Source organism: Aotus nancymaae, unplaced genomic scaffold (genome assembly GCF_030222135.1).
Source record: "Aotus nancymaae isolate 86718 unplaced genomic scaffold, 86718_ANA_hifiasm-v0.15.2.pri h1tg000036l, whole genome shotgun sequence".
NCBI classification, from domain to species: Eukaryota; Metazoa; Chordata; class Mammalia; order Primates; family Aotidae; genus Aotus; species Aotus nancymaae.
The window spans coordinates 9428677-9445542 of NW_026988450.1; the positions used below are offsets into that span (position 1 = coordinate 9428677).

The following is a 16866-nucleotide window of genomic DNA, read 5'->3' on the forward strand; positions in this document are numbered from 1 at the left end:
TGTTTACTTGCAGTGGCTTTTTTTCTGAGAATTCTGAACACTCAGTGTATATTTAATTTCCCCAATTGGGATGTTAGAATTATAATCACTCATGGGAATAAGTGAAACAGAAACAGTGTACTGTTCCCCAACTACTGAGTATTCTCACTGGACATGATACCTGGTATATATTTTTTCAACTATTAACATAATGTAAATATTTAAACAAATAAATGTTACAGATAGATAGCATAGAATGTGACTTTCTACTCGAAAGCCACTTTCCACAGAAAATACTGGTTAGATTTAGGTGTACATGCTTAAATTATTTTCCTCTCCATGCACAGACTAATGTTCAGATGTTCAGTCTGTATTAAATGCCTTAACCGTATGAATGAAAATATTGGGGTAAAGATGACTTCATAATTTCTAGCAAATATTGTGCCTTATTCTTGTTCTTGGCCTTTGCTAATATAAATAATGGTATCTGTGAGTTGGGGGCCACTGGCGCACCTGTGCACTTGCTTTATTTGATGGTGTTTTGTAGTCAGTTTGTAGCCCAGAGTGCTTACCTCCCATTGCATTAAGAATGCATTAGTTGTTCCAGTGTTCCACAGAGAACCTGGACTCATGTGACAGGGTGAACACTCTTATCTTGGGTGGTGGGCAGGAGTGATGAACTTCTCCCTAAGCTGAGAACTTCTGTGTAAATCCAATGTGGCTCTTGCATCATCGATTTCATTTTTAAAAATAATTTCTATTGTGGCCAGGTGCGGTGGCTCATGCCGGTAATCCCAGCACTTTGGGAGGCTGAGGAGGGCAGATCATGAGGTCAGGAGATAAAGACCATCCTGGCTAACATGGTGAAACCCCATCTCTACTAAAAATACAAAAAAACACACAAATATCCAGGCATGCTGGCAGGCAGCTGTAGCCCCAGCTACTCAGGAGACTGAGGCAGGAGAATCGCTTGAATCCAGGAGGCAGAGGTTGCAGTGAGCCAAGATCACGCCACTGCACTCCAGCCTAGGTGACAGAGCAAGACTCCATCTCCAAAAAAAAAGAAAAAAAATAATTTCTGCTGTTGTTTTAAATTCAGGAGGTGCATGTACAGGTTTGTTACATGAGTATATTGTGTGATACTGAGGTTTGGGTTATAAATGATCCCATCAGCCAGGTAGCGAGCAAAGTACCCTATCGATAAGTTTTCAGCCTTTTTTCCTGTTATCCCCCCAGTAATCTCCAGTGCATTTCCCTCCCATTTTTGTGTCCATATGTACTCAGTGTTTAGCTCCTACTTACATGTGAGAATATGCTGTATTTGGTTTTCTGTTCCTGCATTAATTCACTTAGGTTAATGGCCTCCAGCTCTGTCCATGCTGCTGCAAAGGATGTGATTTCATTTTTAATGGCTGGGTAGTAGTCCATGGTGTGTATATATCACATTTTTTAAATCCAGTCCACCATTGATGGACCGCCTAGGTTAACTCTGTGATTTTACTATTGTGAAAAGTGCTGCAATGAATTTATGAATGCATGTGTCTTTTTGGTAGGACAATTTATTTTCCTTCAGTTATACGCCCAATAATGGGATTGCCGGGTCAAATGGTAGTTCTAAGTTCTTTGAGAAGTCTCCAAACTATTTTCCACAGTGTCTAATTCACATTCCCACCAACAGTGTATAAGCCTTCCCTTTCCTCTGCAGAAGGAACTTAAATGATTCAACAAGCAAAAAACCAGATAACCCCATTAAAAAGTGGGCAAATGAGAAGTGTCTGTACACTTCTCAAAAGGAGACATACAAGCAGCTAACAAACATGAAAAAATACTCAATGTCACTGATCATCAGAGAAATACAAATTAAAACCACAACAAGGTACCATCTCACAACAATCAGAATGGCTATTATTAAAAAGTAAAAAAATTAATTTTACGTTTCACAGTGTCTCCATCCATCCTTCAGCTGACAACTGCAAGTCAGTTGATTGCCAGACGTCTTCCTCCTGCTGACCGCCTCTTACCCTGGCTTCCTGCCTCCCTCCTGGGATGCCAGATCATTGCCCCAGGTCCCAGACTCGGCCCTCCTACTAGCTTCCCCTGGGAGCCTTTGTTAACCTCCCCACACGCCCTTGGACTTGAACCCCTCCCCCATCACTGGATACCCACCACTGTGTCCAAAAACAATTTTGCCATAAATTCCAGCAGTCCCTCCTGAGACAGGCCTGAGTAACCAAGAGGTCTGAGTATCAACATCAGTAGTCCAGAGCCTACTATGGCCGAGGGACACAGTGGGCTGCAGTAACTAAGGGACAGATGACCACTGAATGGACATGAAGCATCTGTCTAGAGCAAGGCTTGTTATCCTGGAATGCCTAGTGCCCTGGGCACTCAGAAACCCTGTCATTTGGGTCTCGTGCTCCAGGTATCATTGAGTTGCCAGCTTTGAAGCAAGGCTTCTGTTTTCTTACAGTGAGTTCCTTCAGGAAAACTTGGACGTGGGAGTGTTTCAGCTAGATTTATCAGCTGACTTCTGGGTTGGAGGGTCTGGCTCTGCCCAAACCAGCCCTGACTCCCTTCCTGTCCATTGTTTCAATTCTTCTCATGTCTGGTGACAGAAAGTGGTCCTGGAGAGCCATATTCCTCAGTGCTGAGGGTAAGAGTGTGGGCTTTAATGTTAGAAGGACCTGGGTCAGGACCCGGACTCTGCCATGTGCAATATGTACAGCCCTGGGAAAGCCGTTTACTCGATGTGCCAGCTCTTCATCCATCAAAGCAGAATCACAGTAGTGGCCAGATCATAGGATTGTTGCGAGGAATGTGAGTTGCTACATGGGCTGGCACTTGAGAAGTGTTTAAAGTATGTTACTAGCTTATGTACTGTAATCTTCTGCAGAATGGAGCTAATACCTATTTATGAGGGTTGCCATAGGCATTAGATGAGGTGGTGTATGTAAATACACTGTGCTGGGCACATAACGCATACTCTGTAACTGAGAGCCCTCTGTGATAATGGTAAAGTAAAAATAGCACTATCAGCAAATGTGTTCAGAATGGGACAGGCATTGTGACCAGAGTGTGGGGGAATATCTAACAGTAGTAGAGAAGAATGGCTGCAAGGTCAGTAATCTCATCATTAGTTTAAGTCACTGTCTGAACTTTGGTCACAAAGGTTCATTCATAAAGGCTTTGGTTATGACTGACTACTAGAGTGAATAGTCAAGAGTTACGTGTCCAAAAATCATTTTATTCTTATTAGGGGCTACTTATTGAATATAAAAGGCGGTATATTCTTGGATTTTTATGAAATTTAGAAGTTAACTTAAGAATAAAGATAGTAGTAATGATTTTGTTCTCTCATTAGACCATTTTGTTTCCATCATCCTTAAATGCAAAGTATACTGGAGAATGCTCACCTAGATTATATGGTTGTCATGAAACTATTAAAGGAAGCAAATTGAAATCTGATAACGTTTGACCCTCTTATATCATACCTAAGTTAAATGAGAAGTATTTAATAAATGTTGGCTTTCGTTTTCCTCTACTTTGAACCAGGCACATTTGAATCCTTGGTGTATTAGAGAATTTTCTTACCATTTGTTTCATCTGTTTGCTTTTTGTACACTTGAAACTAATGATATTACTTGGCTTAAAAGTGTCTTTTAAAGAAAAGAGTTACATAATGACATAATTTACTATAAGTCACCTTAGAAAGTGAATGTATCTGGGGCCAGGCACGGTGGCTCGCTCCTGTAATCCCAGCACTTTGGGAGGCCAAGGCAGGTGGATCACCTGATGTTGTGAGTTTGAGACCAGCCTGACCAACATGGAGAAACCTCGTCTCTACTAAAATTACAAAATTAGCTGGGTGTGGTGGTGCATGCCTGTAATCCCAGCTATTCGGGAGGCGGAGGCTGAAGCAGGAGAATTGCTTGAACCACACTCCAGCCTGGGCAACAAAAGTGAAACTCCTTCTCAAAAAATAAAAAAATACAAATTAAAAAAAAAAAGAAAAAAAGTGAATGTATCTGAGCTCTCCCGTCATAGAGACCTGTCCTGTTATCTTAGCACCCAGGCCTGGCATTGAACATGCTCAGTACAGATGGGAACTGAATTAAAAATGCAGCAAAGGAATTGAAGATGTGAAAACTCATTTGTTAGAACACTGAGAATATGATGACTTTTCAAATTTGCCTTTAGCAGTACAGTTTAAACTATAAAGAAAAACATTGTAGTGGGAGTAACGTGCATTTGAATGCAGTGATATGATACTAGTTCTTTGTTCTTTGCTAAGTTTAGGATGAGGATGGGCTGAAGTCACCTCTCTCTTCTTTCCTTCTGCCCTCCTTCCCTACTTGCCCCTCCCCACTCCTTTCCTTACCACTCCCCACCCTTCCTCCTTATGAGATTGACCTTGTACAAGGACCATGTGTCCTTGTTCTCCCAGCATTCCCTATGGAGTAGCCCAGGCCTCTATGGAGGAGGTCCTGATAAGAAGCAATAATGCCACTACGCTTGCTGTTTCTGCATTTGTGACTTGTATTCCTGTAGACACTTACAAGGGTTACACACCACGGGAAGGAGTAGGCAGCCCCTCTTTCAGAATCCATGGTGGCACACCTCTCATGCTGACTTAAGTCCACCTCTTAGAGTGGTTTTATCAGTGTCCTTTGCTACATCTCAGCTAATCTGAGATGAAAACATTCTGTCTCTATTAACATCACTATATTCTGGCAGAGAACAGTATTATGCCTGAATTTCAACTAGTCTGTTTGCATTTCACAGGAGATATCCAGGCTCAGCCGGAAGTTTTATATTCTGTATGAAATCAAGATTTATTATCTTACTTGATAATAACTCATTCCTCATGGTAGAAATCTAAAACTGAACTTGCTAAATGTTTTTCTTTCCAACAGTAGACATCAGCAGTCTTAAAAAACACTGTCTTTTTAAAGTAAATTTGCCTTCTTTCATGGTTGCCCACAGGTTAGGATTTGTCATGAGATTAAGCTGGTAGGAATAATACAGCTACCTCTCAAAATCTGTAGTCATGCCAAGTGAAAGTTTCTGAAAACCAAAAAATAGTGAAGTTATTTCTCTGAATGGGATAGATTAGTGAGAACTCCCACTCTGCTTACACTATGCACATGCAAACACATGTGCACACACACACACACCTCCCAGAGGTGTGATTTGATTTTTTATTGCAACTCTAATTGAGTTTGCTTCCTTATTTGCTTTTGGTATTGATCTGTCCTGAGTACCATCAAAGAGCAAATCCCTTAAGCATGAGTGTATTTTAATATGTAGCAGTATACAGTTCTTCAGCCTTTTCAGATGCTAAGAATTTGGATTTTTCTTCTCCAAGTACAAGAGTGTAATGGTTTTGTGAATTTTGGTAGTATAAACTTAGATTTTCCTGGAATGAGTTTCCCTGATTGACACCTAATCATAATCTTATTATTATTATTGTTTACCTTGTTTCACTGTTTGAGTAAAGGGGAAAAACATCTGATGGCATGTTTTGGTTTTTCAGATGTTTTGAAAACATCAAAGTACTATTGATAGACCTTTCATGTATTAATGCCATTAAGGTACGAGTATGTTAAATTTTTTTAACATGGTCTATAATCTAAGCTGATCAATCTTCTACAAACCTACTATCTATGGTAAATGAATTCTTATTGTTACATAGGATTATCTTTTAAAAAAACAGTACTTTTAGTGATTTGAGGTTTTATATATTAATATATAATTTTTACTTGCCTTCTTTCTAAAAGGAAGTTTTTTGTTTTTTGGTTTTGTTTTTTGTTTTTTAGTTAAAATGTTCTCCAATTTGGGGCTTAGAATGGTGGCTCAAGCCCGTACTCTCAATACTTTGGGAGGCCAACCTCGGAGGATTGCTTGAGACCAGGAGTTTGAGACCAGCCTGGCAACATAGTGAGACTCACTCTCCACAAAAAAAAAGTTAAAAATTATCCTGGTGTGGGGTGCATGCCTGTAGCCTTAGCTGCTCAGTAAGCTGAGGTAGGAGGATTGCTTAAGCCTAGGAGTTAGAGGCTGCCCAGGAGTTAGTGAGCTGATAACACCCGGAGTTAGTGAGCTGATAGAGCCACTGCACTCCAGCCTGAGCGACAGAGTGAGAAGCTGTCTCTTTAAAAAAAAGTTTTCCAGTTTAGGTTGCATACATCAGTCATGATGATGAAATCCTTTTTTCAAGAAGAGTACTGTTCACAATCTGTTTAATTTTTTTAGTGGCATCTCTTTTCAGTGAGTACAGTCTTGGCAATGTTTTCTGACTTGTTTCCTAACTTGATTAGAATTGTAAAACAGAATTGGTTACTTTCTCACTTTCTCTGGTTGCCTGGGGCCGTCATACCTGGCTATCTTGATTTTCACTTTTTCCTTCCCCCACTGCAGTTAGCCTTTCATCTCTGAGGCTATTTTCTTTGTTTGGAGTCTCTCAGCTGAACAGATAGGCATCACCAAAGTGTGACACAAGCAGGGACTGTCTGGGTTTGAAATGCAAGATGTATTGGACCAAATGAATTCTAGATTGTTCTGCTTAGTAGCTCACCCAATTTTTGTTTCTTTAATCTTCAAAAGGTACCACTAGGAGGATAATTGCACCTATTGAAAAAGCATGCAGTCCTGTCCCTGACTGATTGCTGATGACATAGAAATTTGTGGTAGCCTCTTTTTACTTAAAAATTAAATATCTGGCACTGCTTACTCTGCCATTCACTCCTCACCATCAGCCCTGGGACCATTAATGACTGTTCTCTTTGCTCAGAGCTGTGTTGTATTTTGCATATGAAATCCTGGAGTATTGAAGACAGAGATGTTGCATATTTAATTTTAACGCCTTGATTTGACAGAGGAGAAAATGGAGATCATTTCACAGTTGCCTTCATGTAAATAGTTGTAGGAATACAGCAAAGATATTCTTAGTATAGCTATTCTTCATATAATTAAAATATCTATGAAAAGTACTTGTAATCCCAGCAGTTTGGGAGGCCAAGGTGAGCCAGATCACTTGAAGTCAGGAGTTCAAGACCAGCTTGGCCAACATGGTGACACCCCTCTACTAAAAATACAAAAGTGTAGGGGCACAGGCCTGTAATCCCAGCTACTTTGGAGGCTGAGGCAGGAGAATAGCTTGAACCTGGGAGTCAAAGATTGCAGAGAGCTGAGATCACACCACTGCACTCCACCCAGGGTGACAGAGTGAGTGAAAGTCTGTCTCAGAAAAAGAAAAAAATATATATCTGAAAAGTAACAATTGCATCAAATTATCTTAAAAGTGATCAGCTTTCTATACCCACCCTTCAGATCCACTTCATCCCGAACCCAGAGAAGAGCTTGGCATTCAGGAATTTCCTAAACAGCTGTGTGTTTGTGTTTGCTCATTCATTGGTTCACTTAACAAATGTATTCAGGGCATCTGCTGTGTGGTGCCGGAAAGACATGGCTCTTGATTGAGAAGCACATAGTTAACCCACTAGAGTTGTTAGCTGATCCCGTATTTCTTTAAATTTAGCATTTAGCTGAGCCAACAAGATTTGTGTTTTTGACAGAATTCCCTAAAGGAGCTGAGGAAAGCATATCAGCTTGAGATAGAGGCTATGAGGGCTTTTCTCTGGGGTCAGGTCGCCGGGGCCCAGCCTGGGCTGGCACTCACAGGGCCCCTCCTTGCTGGCCCTGCTGAGCCCAGAGTCATCGTCATTCTCAGAACCTCCTAGGTTTGGGTTATGCTAAAAATGCAGGGAGCACTCTTAGATCAGCCTTAATTTGACTGGAAGAGGAAACTCGTTTCCTGCAGAGTAGCCGCAATGTGTCCAGTCCCTGTTTGGCTCCTTGCTGGTTGGCTGAGGCGGGCGAGTCCACCCTGAAGCACCACAGGCCAGTTTCAGGGGCCAAGAAGGCCTTTGTCTCCAGCTCCATTTTTTTACTCTTTGCTTTTGAACTTCTCACCATCCGCGTAGAAACAGTCTCATAATTGTGGGATCCCATTGAGTTTATATCGTGTTGAGATTTCACTCACTAGTACTCTTCTCACGATTTTAAAAATAGTCCTTTAAGAAGTTATGTCTGTTGAGTAGGCTGTGTTAGGAGCCACTCCTATCTATGGGACATTGGGAAGTACAGCAGAAATTTCAGAGCCGAATTTCAGATCTGCCCCCTGACAGTGGTGGTTTGAGTCACACAGAGTGAGGTTAGCCTCCACCTATGAAGGTCAGCTCTTACATATATTTATACATGCACACGTGTGCACACGCACACACATATTAGAGACAGGCTCTCACTCTCTTGCTCAGACTGGAGTGCAGTGATGTGATCATAGCTCACGTTAGTAACCTTGAATTCTTGGATGTGAGCAATCCCACCTCAGCTTCCCAAGTAGCTGGGACTACAGGCATGTGCCACCATGCCTGCAGAGATAGTGTGGTCTCTAATTTATAAAGTTTTAAAATTTATTTTTTTTTAAATAAATTTTTAAATCTTTAAAATTTTTAAAAATTCTTTAAAATTTTAAATTTAAATAAAAAACAAAAAATTTAAATTTTTTGTTTGTAGAGACAGCCTCTCACTGTGTTGCCCAGGCTGATTTCAAACACCTGACCTCAAGCGATCCTCCGATCTCTGACTTCCACAGTGCTGGAATTGGTCAGCCCCTCTTCGACATACTGTACCCACCTCAGCTCTTTTTGAGTGAACCCTTTTTGTTTTTTTTTTTTTCCCTGCAAAATATTTACCTTTCCTTACTTGATATTTGGGCACAAATAATTCTCTCCCCAAAGTGGATGCATTTACATTATGTGAGTTTATTTATTGAACATATAGCACACAGAAGCAGTTTGCTTTCCTCTAAGCGTTTCATTTTACCAATACCCGAAATACGCTTATGAAGAGAAACTGTTTCTGTAGCCCAGTGAGCACGTGCCAGGTGCACGCAGTGGCTGCTCTCCCAGGCGTTGGCTTGTGGGTACTGCACTGTCATCGTGTCAGCATCACAGGCACACATAGAGACCAGGCACACCAGGGCCTCTCCGCCTAGATTACAGCTGGAGGGAGAGAAAACCCTAACCCGGGCGGCACCACCTAGAACAGAATGCTTCCACCCAGAATGGATGCATTCACATTTTAGGAAATAGTACCTGTTTCCAATACAATTTTAAAAGCACCATTCTCCTTTTTTTGCTAACAATTATATTATGAACATTAAAATTGTATTTTGATTTGAAAATCTAGAGACTTACATTAAGGTAAGTGGAAAGTGAATTACAGCAAAGCAGGATCAGCTTTTTTTTAAAAAAAATCAGTTTTTAATGAGATTGAAAATGTCCACTTATGATCTCTCTTCTTCCTCTACTATCCTTAAGTTAGCATATCATGGTTTATAGCTAAAATAAATGGTAGTGACAAATGTACACTTTTTTAAAAGCAGAGGTTTAGAAATGGGAAAATCTTAATTGCCCGTGCACACCCCACTAACATACCCAGGTGAGGGGAGTGAACATAAGTGGAAGTGTTCAATCCAGCAAGAAATAGGACCACTCTTTTAATCTAAAATGTGATGATAGTTCCCACTCTTCTACGTTACCCTTCTATCTGCATCTGAAACATCTTGTCATGACTGTGTACCATCAGTGCTCCTCACTAATGAATTGCTGGTGATATTTTAGCCAACGTGTCAGCAAATGTTCTTTGCTGATTCTGTCTCCCTGACCCCCAAAAGTTTGATTTGTTGTTATTCTACAGCTGCTGCCTATGTGGAGCGTGCCACAGTCAATGGAAACCGTAACCCATGGGGGAGTCTTGTTGCTGGGTAGGGAAGTAACGGCCCAACCCTGCATGGTAAAATTCACTCACTCATGGTAAAATTCATGGTAATCAGCTGTCACCAACTTGTGACATTGATGCCTTGCATTGCACTGATTGGTGGAGGAAAAATGGGGGTCATCAACACTTAACCATCTGCCAAGTAAGACTTTCCCTAAACTGGTACATGTATTTCTAGTCCCTGAATTTCAGCTGTAGGACTCAGTAATCACTTAACTACCAGATGGTTGACAGACAGCTGAATTCCGTTGTCAGTCAGGAAGCAGTGCTAAGAACTGAAATTATATCCTTGCACTCTGATTTTTCTTAGATGAAATAAGCAGGGGTCTAGCTTCAGTTAGTTCTTAGTGGGATATTACAGCCTTGGGTACAGTGTATAAACTCTCCAAACCTCAGTTTCCTCCTGCTTACCATGAAAAGGCTGAATCAAATAGATTTTGATTTCTCTTTTTCATAAGACATAGAATTTTTTATTTGACTATTATAATCAGGCAGAAAATTACAACAAGTACTGTTATTGGACTGAAAGCTCCTATTCCATCTTTTTAGATTCTACACATGTGATCCAGTGTATGTTACTAATTGCCTTTAAGATGAAGAAATTCTAAAATCACAGATGTTGATTAATTTAAAAATAGAACATATGCGTTTTTATTAAGTTGTTGAGTTACAGGGTTTGGGCGCCTCTTCCTGATTTTCTGGTGCAGCCCACCAGTAATGAGAATTGTGAGTGGAATGTCAGCATCATGCAGAGATGAAATTAGGGGACCCATTTGTCTTTTGGCTGCTTTTGCAGAGATTCTTTTACACAACATATCTATTCCTAGTTTAGTCAGACCTCTAATTAACTTGGAGCTTTTTTGTGTTACAAACTTCAGTTTTTCCCAGTGGGATCTCCCCATCTTATTTCTTCCGAGAGAACTAGTTAGGTGATTGGTTGCGAGAGGTACTCTGGGACATTTTGGTACAGTTAGATAATGTGTGCACCATTGTGTGCCAGCATTTTATGAGTAGGATTGTGCTTTTCTAGAATTGCTAGATGTAGGTGTAAGTGGAGCTTGAATGTTGCATATATTTAATTCTCTTTAAAAATATGTTTCTCGTATATGTTGAGTTTTCTACTATCTAAAACTGTAATCCACATCAAAGCTGGTTATCAGCTTTTCTGGGATGTTTGCATAAGAATTGAAATAGATAAAATGCATCTGCAAGTTAACATGCTGGGAATTTTTCTGGTTTCTAGCTGTCCCACTTCACACTGTGGGAATAGGCCTGGCTCCCTCAAGCCTGGGAAACTTTGCATGGTGCTTTCATCTTTGTAACACTTCCTTCTCTCTCACAGCACCAGGAACAGGGCCTGTTTGCACTGCAGTGAATGAGATGATTTTCCAAGGTGGGAGTGCAATGTACCAGGGATTAGCTGATATTTAAAGAACATGAATGAAAGCAGCAAACACCTCACCAGGGCAAGCCACATGAGCCTTCGGACAGTTATTCCCTTGTAGGATTTGAAGTTTTATTGGCAGCTGATTAGGTAAACTGGAGTTGTTTGTCCCCTAGATATGTCCCTACCTGTGAGGAGAGGTGGCCAGTAAATGTCAGCTGAGGCGCTGAAGGCTGCGATGCACCAGCCTGGTGCCCTGTGAGGACAGCCGCATCAATAGTGGAAACACTCAGTGCATGTGAGTTTGCTTTTCAGACCTAATGATTACTTCAAGTCAGGGATTTTAACTGTCAGAAACTTGAGTTGTAAAACAGGTTGGTCTCCTGAAAACTTCCCTGTTGGTCAAGAGCTTTCATTTTTAATCTGGAATACACCACTAATTCTTAAACTCCTGACCTGATCTCTTTCTGCTTTTATTTTTTTATTTTTATTTCTTACCTAATGTAACCAATACAAAATCCAAACACTTACACAGTTTGCTATTGCCAGGCACTGTTTTAGCTATTTTACATGTATTACCTCATTTAATCCTCATAGCAGCTCTGAGGTAGGTTGTGTTCTTATGCCATTTTATAGATGAAGAGACTGAGGCCTAAAGAGATGAAATAATTTGATCAGGGTCACACAGGCTAATAAGTGGTGAAGGAGGTACTTGCATCCAATCAGACTGATTCTAGAATTCCCTTCTCTTGACTGCTATACTGTACTGTATTCACAAAATGTAATACATAGCTCCCTTATTTATTTGAATTGATTTGACCGTGTGAATACACATTTCCCCTATTATGGGAGATATTTGAACCAATGAATATGAATACCATTTTTCTGGGCTTAGATGTGTTTTGGGGGGCTTGAAAAAAGCACCTCATCTGTGCTACTTGTGCATTACTTTCTAGAGCAGCATTGGTTCATACCTAGATACATGTGTTCTCAGAGGCACTGCATATACTCATACAAGTGAATCATGTGCAATCCTAGAGGTACCACTTACATAGACTACCATGGTCATGACGCCCCTGAGATTGTGCAGTGTGCAGCCTATGCAACTGTATGTGTAGCCCTTCAAAAGCTGCCTGACATCTTTATTTAGATAACGTTCAGGAACGTGCAGAACACTAATATACCTCTGATAATAGTTCATGCTTTATAAGCTTACCTCAATGCCTCAAAGCTACCTTTCCATTAAAAATGTACGAATGAAAAAATAAAAATAAATTATGTAGAAAATGTCTGTATATTAAAATATCCATACAAAAGCAGCAGCTATCAGGGAAATAAAGAAGCTGTTAGGGTGGCAGCTGAACAATCAAAGTAAGTTACCTTCACTAATTTCTGATTTAGATGGACCTTAGTAGCCAGACTGTGGATGTCACACTTAACAAAATCATCAGCTTTGTAACTTTGCAAATTAGACACTGACACAATGGAATCAGAAAATAAAAACCAAACGGAAATATTTCAGCTGTCATTTAGCTTGAAACCAGCAAAACTCACTCACACATCAGACTTCAGGGATTCATTAATGAAGTACCAGTTGTGGTTAAAAATCAGGCAATACTTGGAAATTTTTATGAGACAGGGCAGAATACTTTATGGATGAAGTGAAACAGAGCCCTCAAACTGTTTTATCAATTAAATATTACATAGGTTATGTAGCATTTATACTCTTTAGTTTTAGGAAATCATGAGTTAACTGGCTAAAATAAAAAGCTCTCTTTTTAAGCAACTTTAATTAGGTAAAAGTCAATGCTTAATAGTCTGTACAAGCGTTATTTTAAAAATTAGTGAAGTGGAATTAATTGTGAGCCGACAGTCTAAGTGGGTATGGTATAGGTCTCTGCAATTATGATGGTTATTGCCACCTTTATTAAGGGAGGAGGGGTAGCATGGGGCCTGATGTGGGGTTTAGAGCACACTTAAATTCCATTCCCTTAACTGCTCACAGCAGTGCTGTGTGCATCAGCAGTCATCAGAGCTGCAGCAGGGTGTCAGCAAAGCGACACATAACCACACTCTCTCTTCCTACTGTGTTGTCGCTCTTCAGTGAGGAAGTTCAGTATTAATAGTAGGATGAGGATTTAAGCATCTTGAGGGCAGGAAGTTTTGTCTGTTTCTTGACCACTCTATCCCCAGGGCCTGGCACCCGGTGGTTGTTCGTAAGTGGTCACGAAATGAATGGATTGAACTGTTTTCTGATCTGAGTGCATGCACACTCTGTGTACTCATGAGGCATAGGTCTGTTTCTGTGAACAGCTTTACTATATGTGCTGTCTTTCAATGACTTGGACTTCTTTTATATTGTACTTATTTTTGTTTTATGTTGTGACTTTGAGGCCAGTTAGCCACCCAAGTTTCATCTGATAGGCATGCTTGGTAGTTGATTATATCAGTTAAAGTTTTATCTGTTGGTTAAAATTCAAAGGTCATCAGCCATCTGTGAAAACCACTGCAGTATGGACCACAGACCAAGGAGGATTTTTATCTTATGAAAAACAAAGAAATTATATTAATATCCTAATACAAGAAGGCAGACATTCCTTTAAAGAGAATGTCTTAGTTTGCTCAGGTTGCTCTAACAAAATACCTTAGGCTAAGTAATTTACAAACAACAGAAATTGATTGCTCACAGTTTAGGAGTCTTAAGATCAAGGCCTCAGCAGAGCTGGTGTACAGTGAGGGCTCCTTCCCCACAGATGATCCCTTCTCTGGCTTCACATGGCAGAAGGGACAAGGCAGCTCTCTAGGGCTCTTTTCTAAGAGCCTGATCAAAGGCACTGATCCCATTCATGAAACGCAGCCTTTTTGACCTACTCATCTCCCCAGGGCCCCACGTTCCAATACCATCACCTTGCTGATGAGGTGAACTTTTTTTTCTACTGTGATCTTTTTGTTAACATAAGAATCATTTCAGTAACATAAAATATGACATTAATTAAGCATGGTGGTGGCCAAGTTAGCGTTATTATATTAGCTCTAATTAGTTATAATTGAATTTTTATATTTTATGCAATTAAATTGTCAAAACCAGCCCTTACTATATATATTAACACACAACTATGGACTTTAAAGGTGTTAGTAATTCAGTCTTCTAGGACTCCTGGCTTCTCAGAAATCCTTTGTACTTTGTTTTTGTCATTCTGAAGAGTGCCCATTTCACAGATGAGGAAACTAAGGCACAGAGAGGTTGTCTGGGGCCCAGGAGTTAACTATCAAATGTAACTCAAGACTCATGATTCCAAATATTGTGTCCTTTCTAATCTATAGTACTGTGTACACCAAGAATCTTCATTAAATACAACATACCCATCCATTAGCAAACCTGAGATAACGAGAAAGCCTTAGTACCACTTACATGTACATAGGTATATAATTTCTCCCTTGCTGGGGCAACCTTTGGAACACCCGTAGAGCAAGTATCTAAGAAGAAAATCAATGTATCCCCCTTACCCTAGGTGAAACAGCATTTCTTAATTTTCAACTTGTGTTGTCTGCTCCTGCTCTCACTTATTTTGTAAGAAGGGTCATTGATGCCAAGTCAGGCTGCCATAATAGCCAGTTTTAATTACCACATCTCCAGTCTTACACTAGACCTTGCTATTCTCTGTGATGTTACACTTTGCTGTAGTGACTGTAGCTCAGTTGAATGTGCAGTGTTTGCTGGTTTTACAAATGTTGGAGAGAATTTTTACTATAGGACAGAGGGTAATAAGGTTTTATGTGTTGGGCTGAGGAGCCTGTTCTATATTTGGCAGCTTTCTAGAGCTGATGTTGACAGCCATAATGTTAACACATTTTCAAAGCAAAGAAAGTTGGATGGAAGAGTTATGAAGAGAGAATTTGGTGATGGTATGGTGGCATTTCCAAACGATATTGAAAATAGTATTCCAGGAGTGAATTTGATTATGTAGAAAATATAAACTCAGTAGACAGCTTTCCTATGAAAACAGTGAAGACTCTTTAATGAGAATGAGATATTCTGCTTTTTTTGGAAGCAGTGACATGAGCATTCTGCAGGATTTCAAATAGTTAGATAATTATTACACCTTGGTCCAGGAATCTCAGCCTGTCTGCAGAGAAGAAGTAAATACTAAGTACCTGAAGCCTTTGCTCTGAGGTCTCTGTTGGGGCAGGATGTTTGTAGTAAGGTGTGGGACTAGGGGATGCTTTCATAAACTATAGAGATATGTGGACTGTGCCTGGAAGCTGTCATTTTTGTTTCCTCCAGAATTTTCAGAGTAGAAGGAAGCATCATAGTCTCCACCCATCACCTCGGTGGCATCCACGAACCACATCTGGGCTGCAGTTCCAGCAACTGACCAGAGACACTCTGTACCTCACCAAATTGTAATTCATCTTTCTTTCTCTCTCTCTCTCTCTCTCTCTCCGTGACTTATATCAATCAAGTCATGGTACTTAGTAAAGATCTGAAGAAGGAATTTCCTATTAAGTAGGAATAGTAATAGAAGAATTCTATCTGTACAGTTTATACTTGTTTTGGTAAATAATTGATCTCTTGTAAAACTTGAGAGCTTTTTTTCTGGGCTATTCAATGTGCATAATGAATATTGATATCTTAGTGTGCTTGGAGACCAGTTTGAGAATTTTTTTAAAAAAATTTAATGTCAAAATAGGATTTAATTTAAACTTTAGTATCTTCATCTTTATCTTTCAATTTCTCCAGAACAGTTACTCGCATAAAAGCTTAATGATTCACATCCGAAGGTTATGAATGTACTGAGGAAATTCAGTGTTGATTCTAAATATTTCTTAGTCATCCTTAAACCCAGCTTGAAGCTCTAGGATGCTTAAGTGTAGTTCATTATTACAGAAGTAAGTCATCAGTGAATTGTTTGGCAAACAGCAGTTTGTAGTGGTTTTTCTCTAACTTAGCCTCTTTCAGAAGTGTCTGCATTTTCAGGAAGATTATCTGTTCATATTTTGAGGGTAAAAACGGCATTGAAAGTACTTTTAGTGCAGATTTGGTGGGGCTGTTATGGTGGTGCTGATTTTTTTATTTTAGAAAGGAATATTAGTACTGATCTCACCATTATACTTCTTGGAATTCCTTACCCTTCTGACTCCTGACATCCTTGCCTCTGTGGGGGAGTTTCCCATTATTTGGGTTTCCTCAGGCCCCAACCCTCCTCTCCCTTCTGCCTCCCCTCCTCCAAGGTACTGGTGTCCTTCTCTCTTGATCATCCTGCCCCTTCCTCTCCCCTGGCCTCCTTTCCTTTCCAGTTGTGATGAAAAACATCATACAAAATTTACCATCTTAATCATTTCTAAGTATATAGTTCTCAGGGATGTTTTGTGATTGTTTTATATTATGCAGTTTTAATTTTAAAATTTTCATGTGTATATTAGCTGCATCTCTACAGCCAAGATCTAACCTACTTCAGGTTCGGGCCACATGTTACCTTCTCCCTGCATTCAATCAATGCATTCATTATGTGCCTGTTATTTCAAGCACTGTGTTTTGCATTCCTGACTTTGTTTAGCACACAGCAGATGTTAAACATCTGATCATTAAGTTTACGAAATTTTTTTTTAGGAATGATTTTTCAGCGGTAGAATTTGAAAACAGCTTGTGTGAGTAGTCATAG

General features: G+C 39.9%; 1 protein-coding gene across 1 annotated transcript in view; it reads left to right on the top strand.

Moving 5' to 3' along the window:
* FAM110B (family with sequence similarity 110 member B) overlaps positions 1–16866 on the top strand; it is a 148420-nt gene that overhangs the window by 40106 nt on the left and 91448 nt on the right. The window lies entirely within an intron of this gene.